A 15325-nucleotide genomic window follows, 5' to 3' on the forward strand; every position below is an offset into this window, starting at 1 on the left:
TCATGTCTATTACATATTTCATTACTTAAAACACTAGTAGCCTCTACCGAAAGAGCATCAGCCCCAATCAAATTATCCTTTTTAGCTATCCCAGAATCATTGATAAATCAATTTGAACATTATTGGATTCTGTATTGCAATCAAAGATATCTATACCACAACAAGAATTATCTCTACCTTCTCTTCTTTTCTCCATAATTTCTAAATTCTGGCCTTCTTCATTTATTTCTGCCAGATTCGATGACTCTTCTTTATCTTTTGGTTCATCTCTTGTTTGCAATGCCTCATCCACTATCTCATGTGTTTGCTGATTCAATGACATCTCATATGCCACCAATTCATCTTCTAAATCATCAACTTTCAACGTATTAAGATCCTGGGTTGCCTCAATAACTATTATCTTAATGTGAAATTCTAATCTTAGAGACTGCAATATCTATTCAACAACTTTAACTTCTTCCAATACTTCTCCGTTGATTTTCATATCATTAACAATTTCTGCAATTCTTACAAAAAATTCTTTGATAGATTCTGTTGGTTTCATCTGGACCAATTCATACTGTCTCCAAAGTTCTTGAAGTTTCTCTCTCTTCATGTCTGCAGCTCGTCTATATGATTTCACCAAAATTGTCCAAGCCGCTTTAGCTGATTTTGCATGCAAATATTTGTTATATACATGCAATTGGACTTTGCTATTGAGGTAATATAATGCCTTATAATTCAATTGCATATCTTTCTCCAATTGTGTAGCTGTTTCACCAGTCAATGTTGTGCCTTCTGGGATTTCCATGAACCCTTCATCAATAATGGACCATAGTCCAACAACATTGAAGAAATTCTTCATCTGTTGATATCAACTCTCAAAATTATTTTTTTCATCAAACACAAAAACGGGACAATCCGGTAAATATGGAATATTCATACTCTTTTATATATGCCGGATCTCACACGAGGCTTTGACCAAATCTCACACAGGCTCTGATACCAATTTGAAGAAAATAAAAAATACTCAAAGGAATAATATAAGCACAAGCAGAAGACTCAACAATAGCTATATAGAAGAAATTTATCAAACTAGAGAGAAGGCAGGAGACTTTACTTAATAACTCAAAACTCTTAAATCTCACTACAACTAAAATATGTAACATATCATCCCTATTTATAATACTAGAAACCAAAATAGACTAGGACTAGAAAATCCATTCCAATATGAACTAGACAAATAAATCCTAACTAAATATGAATTAAATAAATACCAAATATCAATCCTAAACAACTTTGGATTAGTAATTTTGGTTTAATTCCAACAAGTTTGTATTGAGTATCGACTGCAGCGTGAGAGAGTAAAAGAAGAGAGGCCTTCGCTGTGACTGAAAAGTTTGTCACTCTAATCCGTCATTGTAATTCTAATCCGAAGGAAAAGAGAAGATGGTCTTCTTAGATAAATAGTTTAATAATAAAGAGTCGATGGTCTTCTTTTTCTTGCTGTTAGACTTATTTGATTATTATACAAAATTTACCCTAACAGAATAATTTTTTTTTTTTTAAATATGGTCTTCATTTAATATTCCTAAGAAAGAAACTTTTAAAGAAGATATTAATGAAATAATAATTAATCAAAAGAGAATGATCTTAGGGAGGGCAAATCAGTCTAGATATATTATATTTTCATTAGTAATAAATAGAATAAAATAGTTGTAACATAAAAGTTAAAATAGGGGAGGTAAACGTAATATTGCAAACGTGAGGGAGGTCAGTGAAGCGAAGGAAAACGTGAGGGGAGATTTATGAAATTTTCCTTAAATAAAACAATACAAAACGAACAAGACATTCACTCAAATTATAACACAAAAAATTATTGCTCATTGCAACCAAATAATACTATTTATGAAAAGAATAATTGGTTATACCTGAAATAGTTCATGTATAAACTATGACGTATCAAGATAAACACAAATAAAGAAAAGAAAAACAGAGCTTATAAGGATTAAACAATCCCAAAGTTAAACAGGGATTAAATTACGCCAATTAAGGCTTTAATCTTTAACAATGTACTTACAATATGTCATGAATTCTGTAATTCAAATTCAAAAGCCCTAATGCCCTTGGAAAAACAAAAGGAAATACAAGAAGCCTCATCCAAAATTCAAAGTTCTTTTTAAATCATATAATTATCCGATATCTACCACTGGAATGAGTAATTCATATTCATATCGCATAGGACTTCCCAAAAGACAAAATCCATCGATAAAGGTGCACATGCTTGAAAATCTCGAACTTATATTAAAAAGCCAATTAAGCAAGATGAAGCACACAACCTACCCTTCACTAAGCGTAGGTCTTAAGCGTACTTTAACTGAACCTGTAACGATATTAAATTCAAAATCTCCTGTTAAAAATAGAGAAAAATGACATCCATTTCATCACAATCGTTGCTGATTAAAATTCAAAAATTTGATATTAGATATCTTAGACGTGTGAAAACTAGAAAATATTTCCTTAGTTTGGATAATACCAACCGAAATAGAAGAATTCTTGTTTTTCAAAGAGTAGTGTTACTTCAATTTGCAAACCTTATGCCCGTTAATTACCTTTATAAATAATCAAGCATTAAACTCTAATTTCTCAAACCAATTTGAGTTAAAAAAATTATTTTATGCTAAAAATGTCTTTCAAAAAACATTTTTATTTCTTATTCCCCCTTCTTTTTCTTCAACATTATGCTTTGTGTCAAGAACAAGTAGTTAGATCAGCCTATTGGCTCTGTAACTTCAGCATGTCATCTTCAGAAATAGAATCCAAATATTTCACTCATCTCTTTTGCGCATTTGCTACTATTAATCCCAAAAGTTCAAAAGTCTCCATTCCCCCTTCAAATGTATCACCATTTTCCACTTTCACAAAAATGTTCAACAAAAAAACCCTTCAATTGAAACCCTCTTGTCCGTTAAGGACTCTAATTCTTTCCCTTTTTCTACCATGGTTATTACTCCAACTACACGAAAAAATTTCATCGATTCTTCGATATCTTTAGCTAGATCTTTTAATTTCCATGGCTTAGATCTTTATTGGACTTACCCTCAATCGAATTCAGACATAACCAACTTGGAAATTCTTGTAAAAGAATGGCAAACCGCGATAATCTTGGAGTCTAAAGAATCAGGTAAACCAACATTGTGATGGAATACATACATAAACAGCGGAAGTAAATTATCAGGATCGAACTTACATATAATATGTACAACACGTAATCAAGATTTTAATCAAACGCAAAATCAATAGATATCTCTTGAATCGTGACCGCGACCGCAAAACGAACCTTCAAGCATCCACGTGATCCTCCTTCAATTCCACGATTTGCAGTATTTTGCTATTAACCTAAGTATTCTATGAACAAAAATACTCGAGTGGAGAGTATTAAGGCTAAGAAAAAAATTTATCTCTCTTACGGCTGAAAAACCTTGTATATATAGCCACATTTAGGGTGTAAAAGCCTAACAAAACGTGTGGGCTTTTCTTTTCCCTAAAGAATCTTATTTTCGAAGTTCTAGAATAATTAGGCATAGCAGGGCACCACGTATTTAATAACGAGGCTTCCAATTGTGGTATTAATCCGGAATATGAATGAATTAATCTTACCACAATAAATTACAATTTATTCCACTAAAAAATTGTAATTGCACTCCTCAGTTTAATTTCAAAATCCTTCACTAAAACTTATTTAACTCCCTGTTGACACCCAATTTTGTCCCTCCTTTATTTCAATTTATTTCCTGGAGCTTCTAATTTTATTGACGAGCTAAACACTTTATTTTCACTACTATTAATTTTCACTATTTTACTATCAACATTACAAGTATTACTTTATCACAAATTTTAAATGGTTCGTCATCATTTCATTTTAGGATTTGTACTCGTTAAATTAATTATACTTTATTAAACCCTTTATTTCTTACATATTAATCACTAATTACCATAGTAAATAGTGTACTAGTTATTAAATTAGAAGCCCAAGAATAATTAAAATAGAGGAGGAAGAGCCAACAATTTTCAGCCAAATAATTAGCCCATACTCCAATTAATTCACTACTCAAACAGACCAGCCCACTTGATTAAAACTAAACCAGCCCAATGATCCCCTACCCGGTCCAGTCCAATTCCATTTTCACCCGACCCGGCCCACGTTTCATCTTCATCTTCCTACCCTAATCCCTATTCCTTTCTCTTTCTCCTTCAAGCCGTCTCTCTCTCTCTCTCTCTCTCTCTCTCTCTTCTCCACCGCCCCACCTACCTCTTCTCACGCTCTCCTCCACTCACCCTTGTACCCCACATGCCTCTGTCTCCACTCCTCCCTGTCCCCCCGCTCCTCTTTCTCTTCTCTTAAACCCTAATCACAACCCTATAAATAATCCGAATTGGGAAGACAAAAGGGGACAAAAAAAAACGTTTTGGAAGAAAAAGGAATCCCTACTCTCTGTTTTTTTTTATATCTGGTTTGATTCATCAAAAAAAGGGATACTTTACTACCCTCAACATTTCTACTTTACCTACTCTAAATCTGGGATTTTTTTGTTTAAATTCCGTTTTGTTTTCGGGTTCGTTCGAGTTCGAGCATAGATTCGAGACCTCGACGTTCAGTTCATTGCACACAAAAAAGGTAAACTTTCCTCCTTTTAGCATAATGCCTTTAATTTGGTGTTTTACGTTCACATGTTTGATATCTGGTGGTAGTTGTCAGATTAGTCTACAATTAGTCTTAATGGGTCTGTTTTAGGTTTAATTATTGCCGTTAAGTTGTTGGCTGTTGTCGATTACATGGATTAAACTGGGTCGATTTGTTCAGAGCATGCTCTGTTTATGATTTGGTTAGTTTCACATGAATTCAAGTAGTAGAAATGGCTAGGTGCAGTACATGGTTGGTTCTGAGTTTTATTTTAAATGTATGATAGTTCAGCTCTGTCTGTTTGTGCTTAAATCCCCGAGTGTTATTTGTCAGGTTAAGTATGTCAAAAAACGTATGTTTTACTCTTTAGTGGGTAATTTGATCCCCATTGTGTCTTTTGAGTAAATACTAGTATGTTACTAGCGGTTTTAAGGCTGTGTGTGGCCATTACTTTCTCGGTTTCAGGATGGTTTATATTCTTAATGTGTTTGTAGTTTATTTACATGTGTGCAATGTATTCTATTAATTGTTGAAAACATGTCTTTGTGATAAAGTGTTAAGTCTTTTGTATCTGTTATGTCTAAAGTGTGCTAAGTCGAAGCTAAGACATTATCCACCAGCTAATGTAGAAACATACCCATTTTGGATGTTGAGTTCCCATCAAGTGTAGTTAAGTATGGATTTTAGTCTCTTGTTAACACTAAAATTAGCTTGAAAAGTTGAGCAGCCTTCTTGCTTTCTCTGGATTCAAGTTTCCCCTTGCTTTTGTCCTTAAAATGTATTAGAGGTCGTCATTTGCCTTACCCATATTCTCCAGTAAAACATCTCATTTGGGGTTCGTTTGATCCCATGTTTAAAGTGATTAATATGTGAATCTATTTCTTATGAGATGAATTGGACTACCTGCGGGTTTATGTAAAGTGGAAGCTGGATCAGCTGTGTTCATCTAAGTCTCATTTTAATTGAATTAGTTTGATGCGTAGGAATCGCAGGGTTTAATTATATTAAATTTTCAAACTAGTATGAGCATCTGAATGTGGGATTTCCTTCTGTTTCCTTACTGCTCGAGCATTCACTGCCGAATTCATGAAGTATTACATTTGAGCCATTTTCTGTTTTGATTGCAGTCACGAATTGTTGTGATTTTAGCCACTATGTTTTGTACTTTTTGGCCGTGAGTTACTGCCCATTTTAAACTGAGTTCTTGTCACAACTTCAGTTAAATTTCAGTTTTCATTTTGGGGCTGAGTTATTGTATCATCGGCTGAAATACTGCTTTCAAATTAACTTGGCTGCAGCAGATGTTTGCTATACTCAGCTGAACCGACTCTTTGTTTTGTTGCCTATTTTGAGGAAAGATTGATATTCGGTGGTTGCTGTTCCGTTTACTATTACCTTGTGCTGCTTCTCATATTACCTTCTTTGTTTGCATATATAAGTCACATTCAGACCCGCATACACTTGGGTATATTAAGATTGGTATATCTGATTATAAAGGTATATCATTCCTTACTTGGTTGATTGATAAGCGGCCTTTGTTTTAGACCATACTGCCATTATATCATTCCTTTGTCTGATTTTGTGCCCCCTTTTTTTATGGCTGTCCATTGCAAAATGTACCATACATATTGTATATGACCAGTATATCTTATTTAATACGTTGATAAGGAGGTTAGTTGGGTTGTTATGGATCAAGCTTGAACCTTCCCCGGTGTTAGCCATGCCTGGGATTCATGAAATCCCTTGGAACTCGTGCAACATCGGGAAGACGGAGGCGAAAGCTTTCCAATATTAACCTTCTATATATCCTTATGAAAGTACATACATAAGATATACCAAAATATACACAGTATATACATAATCTACTAATTTGTTTTGAGTTATATTTTACATGTTTAACCTTGTTTATGGATTGTATACTAATCCTTTTCTTTTCATTCTTGTGCATGACATCGCATACGAGTTCGAGGGGACTCATCTCCTTCCGCATTTGGCATTGGGCTAAAAAGCCCAACATGACCTCTTTCCTGTCCAGCCTCGGTTCGCAGCACAAATAGAAAACAAAAATCTGGGTCAAAGCCCAATAGACAGGAACAGCCCGTAGCAGCCATATAAAGAAATTTACTGGGCCGAAGTCCAATAACGTGAACAGTTCGCAGCAATTGGGCCTTAATAAATGGGCCAGATCCATTTAACCTTTTCCTCTCTTCCTTATTCTTATAGTTGTGTATTTTATTTGCTTTGTATGACTAACATCTTATCTTACTTTATTTTCTTGACTTAGATGAATTCTAGTAAATTAATGAGTTTAGCTTTAGCATAATGGGTAGTCTAATTTAAGAGAGAAAATCACGATTAGCCTCATAGATTTCATTCTCTTTTATATGTTATGATTATTTATAGTATCTATAATATTTTTTTTTATATTAGAACAATTGACATTCAAAATAGCATGACTACATATTTTGGCTAAAGGAATCATAATTTATGCTTACTATCTTAGAAGTTTAAAACGTCACAAATTTTACACTAACGTTAGCTTATTCTAAGAAAATAAAAGGCAAACTAGTTTCAACGGATAACTTTTCCATTTTTAGTTCCTTTCCAACACTTGAAATACATATTTTTTTAAAACAACCTTTTAAAACTTTTGTTAAATAACTCTTTTAAATTTGTTAGTCATTTTCTTCAAATACATATAAACATTACATGTCCTGCTTCTTTTAGTTTATTTTTAACTAAACTCTTTTATACAAATAATTATTTTCTACAAGTCTTACTTTAAATAGCATCCTATCTCTATCTATAACTTTAGCAGTATTTACAAGATATTTTCTTAAACATTTAAATATTGCATCCACATTTTTAGCCTTAATTAATTAACATAAGTCCGGTCGGTTAACCATTGTTAATGGGTCTTAAAGAATGCCTAATACCTTCCCTTTAGACTAATTGAACCCTTACTCCGATCTTTTGGCTTCGTAGACTTTAAAATAAAATCAACTTTAGATAATTATTTTAATTAACTTTAGGTGTCCTAATTCACCGTAAATAATTAGGTGGCGACTCCTTAAAATAAATAAACAAAAAATAGGAATCACCAATATGTCGTACTTCTAATTTAACCCGGTTAAAATGGGGTATGACACTCCCCATGTTAAGATTACAAATACCATAAATCAAATTACTGACAATTTAATTCATTGACTAATTAAATCCTTTATACTTCCACTTAACTTATTTCATGTGACGGATACAAAATCCACCTGTAGGGTTTTCACATGAAAACTTATAAGCATCCATAAAAGGTTATCATCAATCTCAAAGTCGAGACATGGATTCTATCAACTAATTATTATTTCTCAAATGTTATTTATTAATATCCAACCTATCAGATACATTGACTCACAATAGAGTTGTACCTTTTGATAAATAAAAATAATGAACAAATCACATTGATCGTAATAATTATATCAAGATTAAGAGTCTAAGTACATTTAATGAACTAGAGAAGTTGTTTTATATATTCAGTAAAAAAAAACACTTATCTCTACTTAGTCCGTTCAATACATACAAAATGTACCAGTACAAGAAGTCGAAACTATACCGTTCCCATAATGAAGATACATCATATTTAATCTTGTGCTACAATCATACAAATAACTTTGTCCAATTTCCATCTTAGATTGTGAACATGAACTTTATACTTATAAGGACCAATAATTTAATCTTCCGTGTATAAACTAAATTATATACACTAAATCATCTACTATATAAGTAAAAGGGCACACATACTAATACATGATCTATTTAACTCTATTAAAAATTGAATAAACAATTGTTCTTTAATAAATGCTATATCCAAACACATGGTTAAAGTATATATCCCAACACATGTTACTAAGTGTTGGAGTTTATTACAAGCCAAAAATTGATGGTACTTTGAATTACCCTTCAAAGTCATTAGCAAGAAGCCTAGATTGGATTAATCTAATAATGGCTTATAACTTCACTTCTGCTAATCTTTCGCGCGTAACGCGCCCTCGTGCTGCATTATTAGATCAGGATTCTGGAAAAAATATTAGTGGAAGTGCTATCTAAGAAATGCCCTCTAAGAAAATAGTTTTAGGGTTGCCATTTTTTGGGTATGCATGGAGATTATTGAATAGGAGAAATCATGATCTTAATGCACCATCAAGGGGACCTATTGGTGGTGGTGATGGATCAATGGGATATAAACAAATTAATGAGTTTTATGTTAGAGCTACAACAACGTTTGATGCTGACATTGTTGGGAATTATATATTGCTGGTTGGGCACAACATGAATGAATTTTGATGAATATAATACTATATTCACTAAGGTTGCTTATGCTAAGAAGAATGGATTGCTTGGTTACTTTGCATGGCATGTTGGGGTGGATGATAAATGGAGTCTTTCGCAAGAAGGTTAGTAAATTAATACGTAAGTAGTGCTTAATTTTTGTGCTCTTTTTTGTTTTCCCCGTTTCCGTACCATTTTAGGGACATAAGCGCTATCTAACCAAGACAATTTCATTTTCAAAGGCTAGCTCAAACCTAATTCCTCCACTACAAACATTTAAAAAAAAAAAAAACAGAAATTAGCAACGAACAATTTTTGTTGCGAAACAGAAAAGATCCATCAATAATTTTAATTATTAATGATGGATTAGCTCTAGATTATAAAAAAAAAATCATGTTAGCTACAGATTACCTGGCAAGATTATCGACAAATGTTGTAGCTATTCTTGTTTTTTGGTGGTACTGTTGTTAAGGATGAAGGGACGCTTACAATCCCACCATAATCTTTGATGGTTTTCTTATTTTTCAAGTTACTATTCACAATTGCCAAAAAAATTAAATTATTATTATTATAAAGTACTCTTTACACATTCAACTTATAAAATATAAATTCAATTACACTATAAAATTTGGTTAAATCAATTATTTTCTTCTAATCTTTTTTTCCTTGCTTTGATTTTGTTTCCAGCATCACAAACTTGGGAAGCATAGGTGGAGTGTCTCTTTTGGTCAAAATTCGATTGATCTGGCATGTTGGGACATCTTTATTGCAGTCAACTTTGACTAGAAGAAAAAAAGATATTAATATAGTGGCTTGAATGTTTTTCTCCTTCTTTTGTGATCCATATAAATTTCTTGATAGGCTACATCAAAAGCCATGTGATGTACCAAAAGTATGAAACAAAATGCAAGAAAATAAATTGCAAGGTGAATCATGCCGCACCTTATTCTTTCTTTATCATTATTTCCTCTTCTTTTTTTTTTTTTTTTTTTTTGGGTTGGGCGCCCCGAGGGGGGGGGGGGGTGTTGGGGGTGAGTATCTTCCATATTTCTTCCGAATGATCTTAATTATGTCCATTTCTAACTTAACTAGATCAGTTTTCACCTTTTTTTTAATGGAAAATGACTTCAAATCTAATGATAGCAAAAAACATTTTTTTTGTGCGGAATGCCCTTCAAAGGAGTCCGGAACCAAAATAGCTCAAAAAAAAACATTTTGAACCAAAATGCCCCAACAAAAAAAAAAGTTACTAAAGTACCTATAGCGCAATATTTTACTGCGCTATAGTACTAACGGAGACGGCCCCGTTAAGTCCTATAACGCAGTAAAATACTGCGCTATACGGAATACGCCTCAACGTATAACGCATGATTTTACTGCGTTATAGGACTTTGCCTCTCTCCTATAACGCAGTAAAATCATGCGTTATAGTCTCCACTATAACCCGATCGGGTTCCACCACTGCCCCCTCCAGTGGCAGTTTTTTTTCAAAAACGCCATTGGAGGGCAGATTTCCGTGGTCCCCACCAAATAAAAACATCGTTTTCTAGTAAATTTCATCCGGAAAGTTTAGATTCTCGGTATATTCAAGTCAAGGAGCAAGATTCTAAGTTTGAATTTTGAGAAAAAGCGGCGTACAACTCGATTAAAATATCTACAAAAAATCTTCGATTAAGGTTTTCTACTATGAACTTTTGTTATTATTTTGTTATATACATTATATTGCATGCATGTTTAACATTTAATCATCATTAATAAAAATAAAAAAAAATCATTTTTTTTTTTTTGTGTTTGATCGGCTGGGGGCAGTGGCTTAGGCCACTGTTCCCTTTTTTTTTTTTTTTTTTTATTAATGATGATTAAATTCATTATTTGTTAAATGTTTATGAATTGTTAATTGTTAAATGTTTATGCATTGTTAATTCGTTATATGTTTATGAGTTGTTAATTTGGTTAATTATTTATGAATTGTTAACATTGTTAATTTGTTATATGTTTATGAGTTGAATTTGGTTAATTATTTATGAATTGTTAATGAATTATTATTTATACTAATAAAATTATCGTTACATAACAATAAAATTAAAGTAGCAATCAAAGCAAACATTTTATTTATACTAACAACATAATATAATACAATAGGTAACAACCATCCAAACAAGTTGTAAACGAATATGAAATGTTAATCTATACAATTCTATAAGCATGAATATATATGTTAAATTAAAAAAAAATTATCTTAAAAAGAATAGTTAAAGTTCTTCTTTTCATAAATACATAAGCTAACGAAAAAAAATATAAAGTTTATAGGAAAATATGTGGTCGACGAATATGAACTCTTAGTTTAATTTTATCGTAGTTGTGTTGGCTATTTGGTCAACTAAAAATATATCACATATTCAAAATATAGTTCCAAACAAATATTACTGCTAAATTTCGATTAGTTAATATAATTTATCTTTTATTTCAAGAATAATGACTAATTTAGTTTGTACAGACCGGACTCTTTCATGGATTCGAATGTTCCCCCTGGGGCCGATGATCACCCGGGGCCCGCTGATAGATCAGTATTGTCTTTGCAAGGCAATCATAGGTCAGAGTTATTATGGGCCGGTAGTATAGGGATATCTACTAGTCTCCGTCCCCGTAGGCTGCAGAGAGCATGGACTCTTTTACGCGAGCACCCCCCACATCCTCGCGTGTTGGAGATATTGTTTCGGGGCGGCATCTACCGTTGCGTGTCCGTTGGTCGGGTACAGCATGATTGGGCGCTTATCACGGCCATGGTTGAGCGGTGGAGGCCAGAGACACATACCTTCCATCTTCGCACTGGTGAGGCCACGATTACACTTGAGGATGTAGAGGTCCTCTTTGGATTGCGGGTTGATGGAGAGACACTGTACACTCGGTACGAGCCTCCTCCTGGTCGAACGTGGGTGACAGAGTTGACTAGGCTCACCCATTTCGTGCCTGATGCCGCGGCCCAGATATCCGGACAGAGTCGGGTTCAGCTTACTGCACTCTGCACTTATTTGGAGGGTCTGGATCCGGTTGGCAACGGCACCCCGCAGGACGATGTTGATCGTCATGCCCGTTTGTACCTGCTTATTATATTCGGGGGCATCTTGTTCCCGAATTCATCAGGTGCCTTTGTCAGTTTACGTTACTTGATTTTTTTGGAGCATCTGGACCGCTTGGGAGACTACAGCTGGGGCGGTGCTGTTTTGGCGTATCTTTACAGATGCCTGTGCCGAGCGTCTATTGGTGCTGTCAGAGATGTGTGTGGATTTTTTGCTCTTCTCCAGGTAATATTTAAGTTGCGTTCCTGTAATGTCAACAAACCTCTTGAAAGGAAGGGCGACTAAAAAATCGTATTTTCTAATATCGCTTACAGTTATGGGCGTGGGAGAGGATGCTGCCTTTTCAGCCCGTACCTAGACATCACCTCGATATTGACATGCCTTATGCGAGGAGGTGGACAACGGGTTTTGACTGGGATGTCGATACGCACCACAGTATTCTTCCATTCCGGGACCAGCTTGATCACATGACGGATGATGCGGTAAAACTATTTAAATTTACATTAATAATTTAATTAAATGTCTTTTCTACATGGTGATCACTGATTTGTATTTATATGTTATGCAGCTATTTATATGGACGTCGTACGCTGCTATATTAGATGGTTTGCCCCCTTCTGTAGGGCAGGTCAGGGGGTTTGGAGGTCGCGGTGTCCATTGATACACCTGGACATCGTAGAGGATCACATGCCCGAGCGTGTCTTACGACAGTTTGGGTATACACAGAGTATACCCCCTGATGTCTGTCATGAGCTCCGACACTACCAGTGGGACGATCGGGCTGCCATTGATGATAATGTTTTGGCTTTCATGGATGTCCAGCTCCACCGTTGGGAGAACAGGTTGGACACCTTAGCGGTGGTCGGCCATTTGACTCCCGTTGAGCATTACATGCGCTGGTACCATCAGATCACACGCCGATTGATCGGCAACCCAGCTTTGCGTCCCCCTAGGGATGTAGGATATTCAGCACTCGCGAGGCAGTACGAGGCATTGGTAAGTTTATCGTATTTAGATTTATCTAATTTCATTAATTGTTACGTTTTAAAAATAAACTTTTTTTATTTCTGTTAAACACAAATGCAGCTGGTGGCCGTACAGCGTTTACGCATCTTGGGGTTAGAGCATATGCCTTACCCTGGGCTTGCGGGGCTTGCCGCGAAGATGGTTAGGATTTCCGAGGATGGTATCCGCCAGGCAGGCGAGATTAGGCGCATGGCGGAGCCTGTTCCGGAGGCTGAGTATCAGGCAGCACCGGGGGCTCCCAGAGGCGGAGGCCGTGCTGGCAGAGGACGCCGTGCTGCCGGAGGACGCCGTGCGCGTAGAGGACGCGGCGCTGCTGCCGGAGGACCTGGTGGTGGAGGACTGGTAGATGAGGCGGATGAGGCCGATCCTATTCCAGAGGGCGTTCACGGTCTAGTCCATCCGCAGCCCTTCCAGGCCGGTGGCAGCTCACCTGGAGACTCACCTACGTTTACGCCGGCGCTCTTACTTGCTGAGATACCCAGGTCTTCATCACAGCTGAGCCATAATGCATACATGGAGGAGCGTGATAACGTTGATTGGGCGGCGTGACGAGCTTCATTAGCCGATGAGCGGCCTGTGAGGAATTCAGAGGGAGCCCGGATTCTTGACTTTGATGAGTTTTTTATCCCGGTCAGTATTTAAAATACATATTTGTTCATTTAAATTATTTATTTTAAATATATATATGTTATTCATTATTTAGTAATATTTTATATTTTAGGATTCGGCGCCAGCGGGTCCATCAGAGCCACCCACTCAGCCTGCCGAGGCAGAGGTGTCTTCTCATGAGACTACCGAGGCGCATGTAAGTTTTTTACTTAAAACTTATTTTATTCAATATACGGTCAATATTTAATATACATATTTGATCATTTAAAGTACTTATTATTTCATTATTTTCATATTTTAGGATTCGGCGCCAGCGGGTCCATCAGAGCCACCCACTCAGGCATTTTCTCATGGGTATGCCGAGCCAGCAGTGTCTTCCCATATGACTACCGAGCCACAGGTAAGCTTTTTATTAAAATTTATTTTATTCAATATAAGGTCAATATTTAATATACATATTTGATCATTTAAAGTACTTATTATTTCATTTTTTTCATATTTTAGGATTCGGCGCCAGTGGGTCCACAGGAGCTGCCCATTCCGGAGCATTCTCATCAGCCTGCCGAGGCAGAGGTGTCTTCTCATGAGACTACTGAGGCGCATGTAAGTTTTTTACTTAAACTAATTTTATTCAATATAAGGTAAATGTTTATTTAATTTTTATAACCTTTACTTGAATTTCGAACTGCATCTCGTCCAGGAGACTACCTCATATTCACCATCACACCCATCTCAGGAGGCTACAAACCCATCTCAGGAGCCTTCTCAAGCGCCCGTTGACACACAGGTTTGATTAAATAAATAACGTTAATGTATTCAACATAAATAAGAAATGATACTAATATTTATATATTTTTCAGGTTCATCCTTCGGCACCTGCGGTGGCGACTCTCGACGAGGAAAAGGTCCAGTTTCCAGACCCAGCTCAGCCTGAGGTTCTGAGCGTGCCAGCGGGACAAGATCCCAAGAAGAAGCATGTTCTAGTTAAGGGCGCAAGGGCTAGGGGAAGAGGAGATGATCATGACTTGGAGCGCCCGGTTATTAAGAGGAAAAAGGGCGACGGAGACGATGGCGAGGGCGGTGGGGATGGTATGAGCCTTAGGCCTAGGGATAGTCTCCGCCATACTACATGTGGGACCCATCCTCGATAGTGTATATACATTAGTGTTGTACAATTTATCGTAAATATTATATATTTTTTGCATATTTATAAATATTATCATTAGTCTTTATTATTGATAATAAAAAAAAAACGTGACACATTCGAAATAAAGTTAAGCATTAATTTAAAAATAAGACGAAACCCTAAAAGATAAATAACTTAAAGCTAATGACTACAAGTCTTCAAACAAAAAAGGACTTCGAGCACTTTTCAACTATTAAAACAACAATTCAAAGCATCACGTATTCTTGATGTGTTGAGTCTATTTTATTAATTGTACAAATATAACTAGAGTTCTATATAAAATATTGAAGTTTCGGAGTCTTAAAGCATGATTAATATATGGCTAAACTACGTAAAAAAGTTTTTATTACGTAATAAGGGAAGAATGGAAAGGGAAATTTGTGGTTTTGTGGTGTCCTATAACGCAGTAAAATCATTCGTTATACGTTGAGGCGTATT

Source organism: Lycium barbarum, chromosome 7, assembly GCF_019175385.1.
Source record: "Lycium barbarum isolate Lr01 chromosome 7, ASM1917538v2, whole genome shotgun sequence".
Classification (NCBI taxonomy): domain Eukaryota; kingdom Viridiplantae; phylum Streptophyta; class Magnoliopsida; order Solanales; family Solanaceae; genus Lycium; species Lycium barbarum.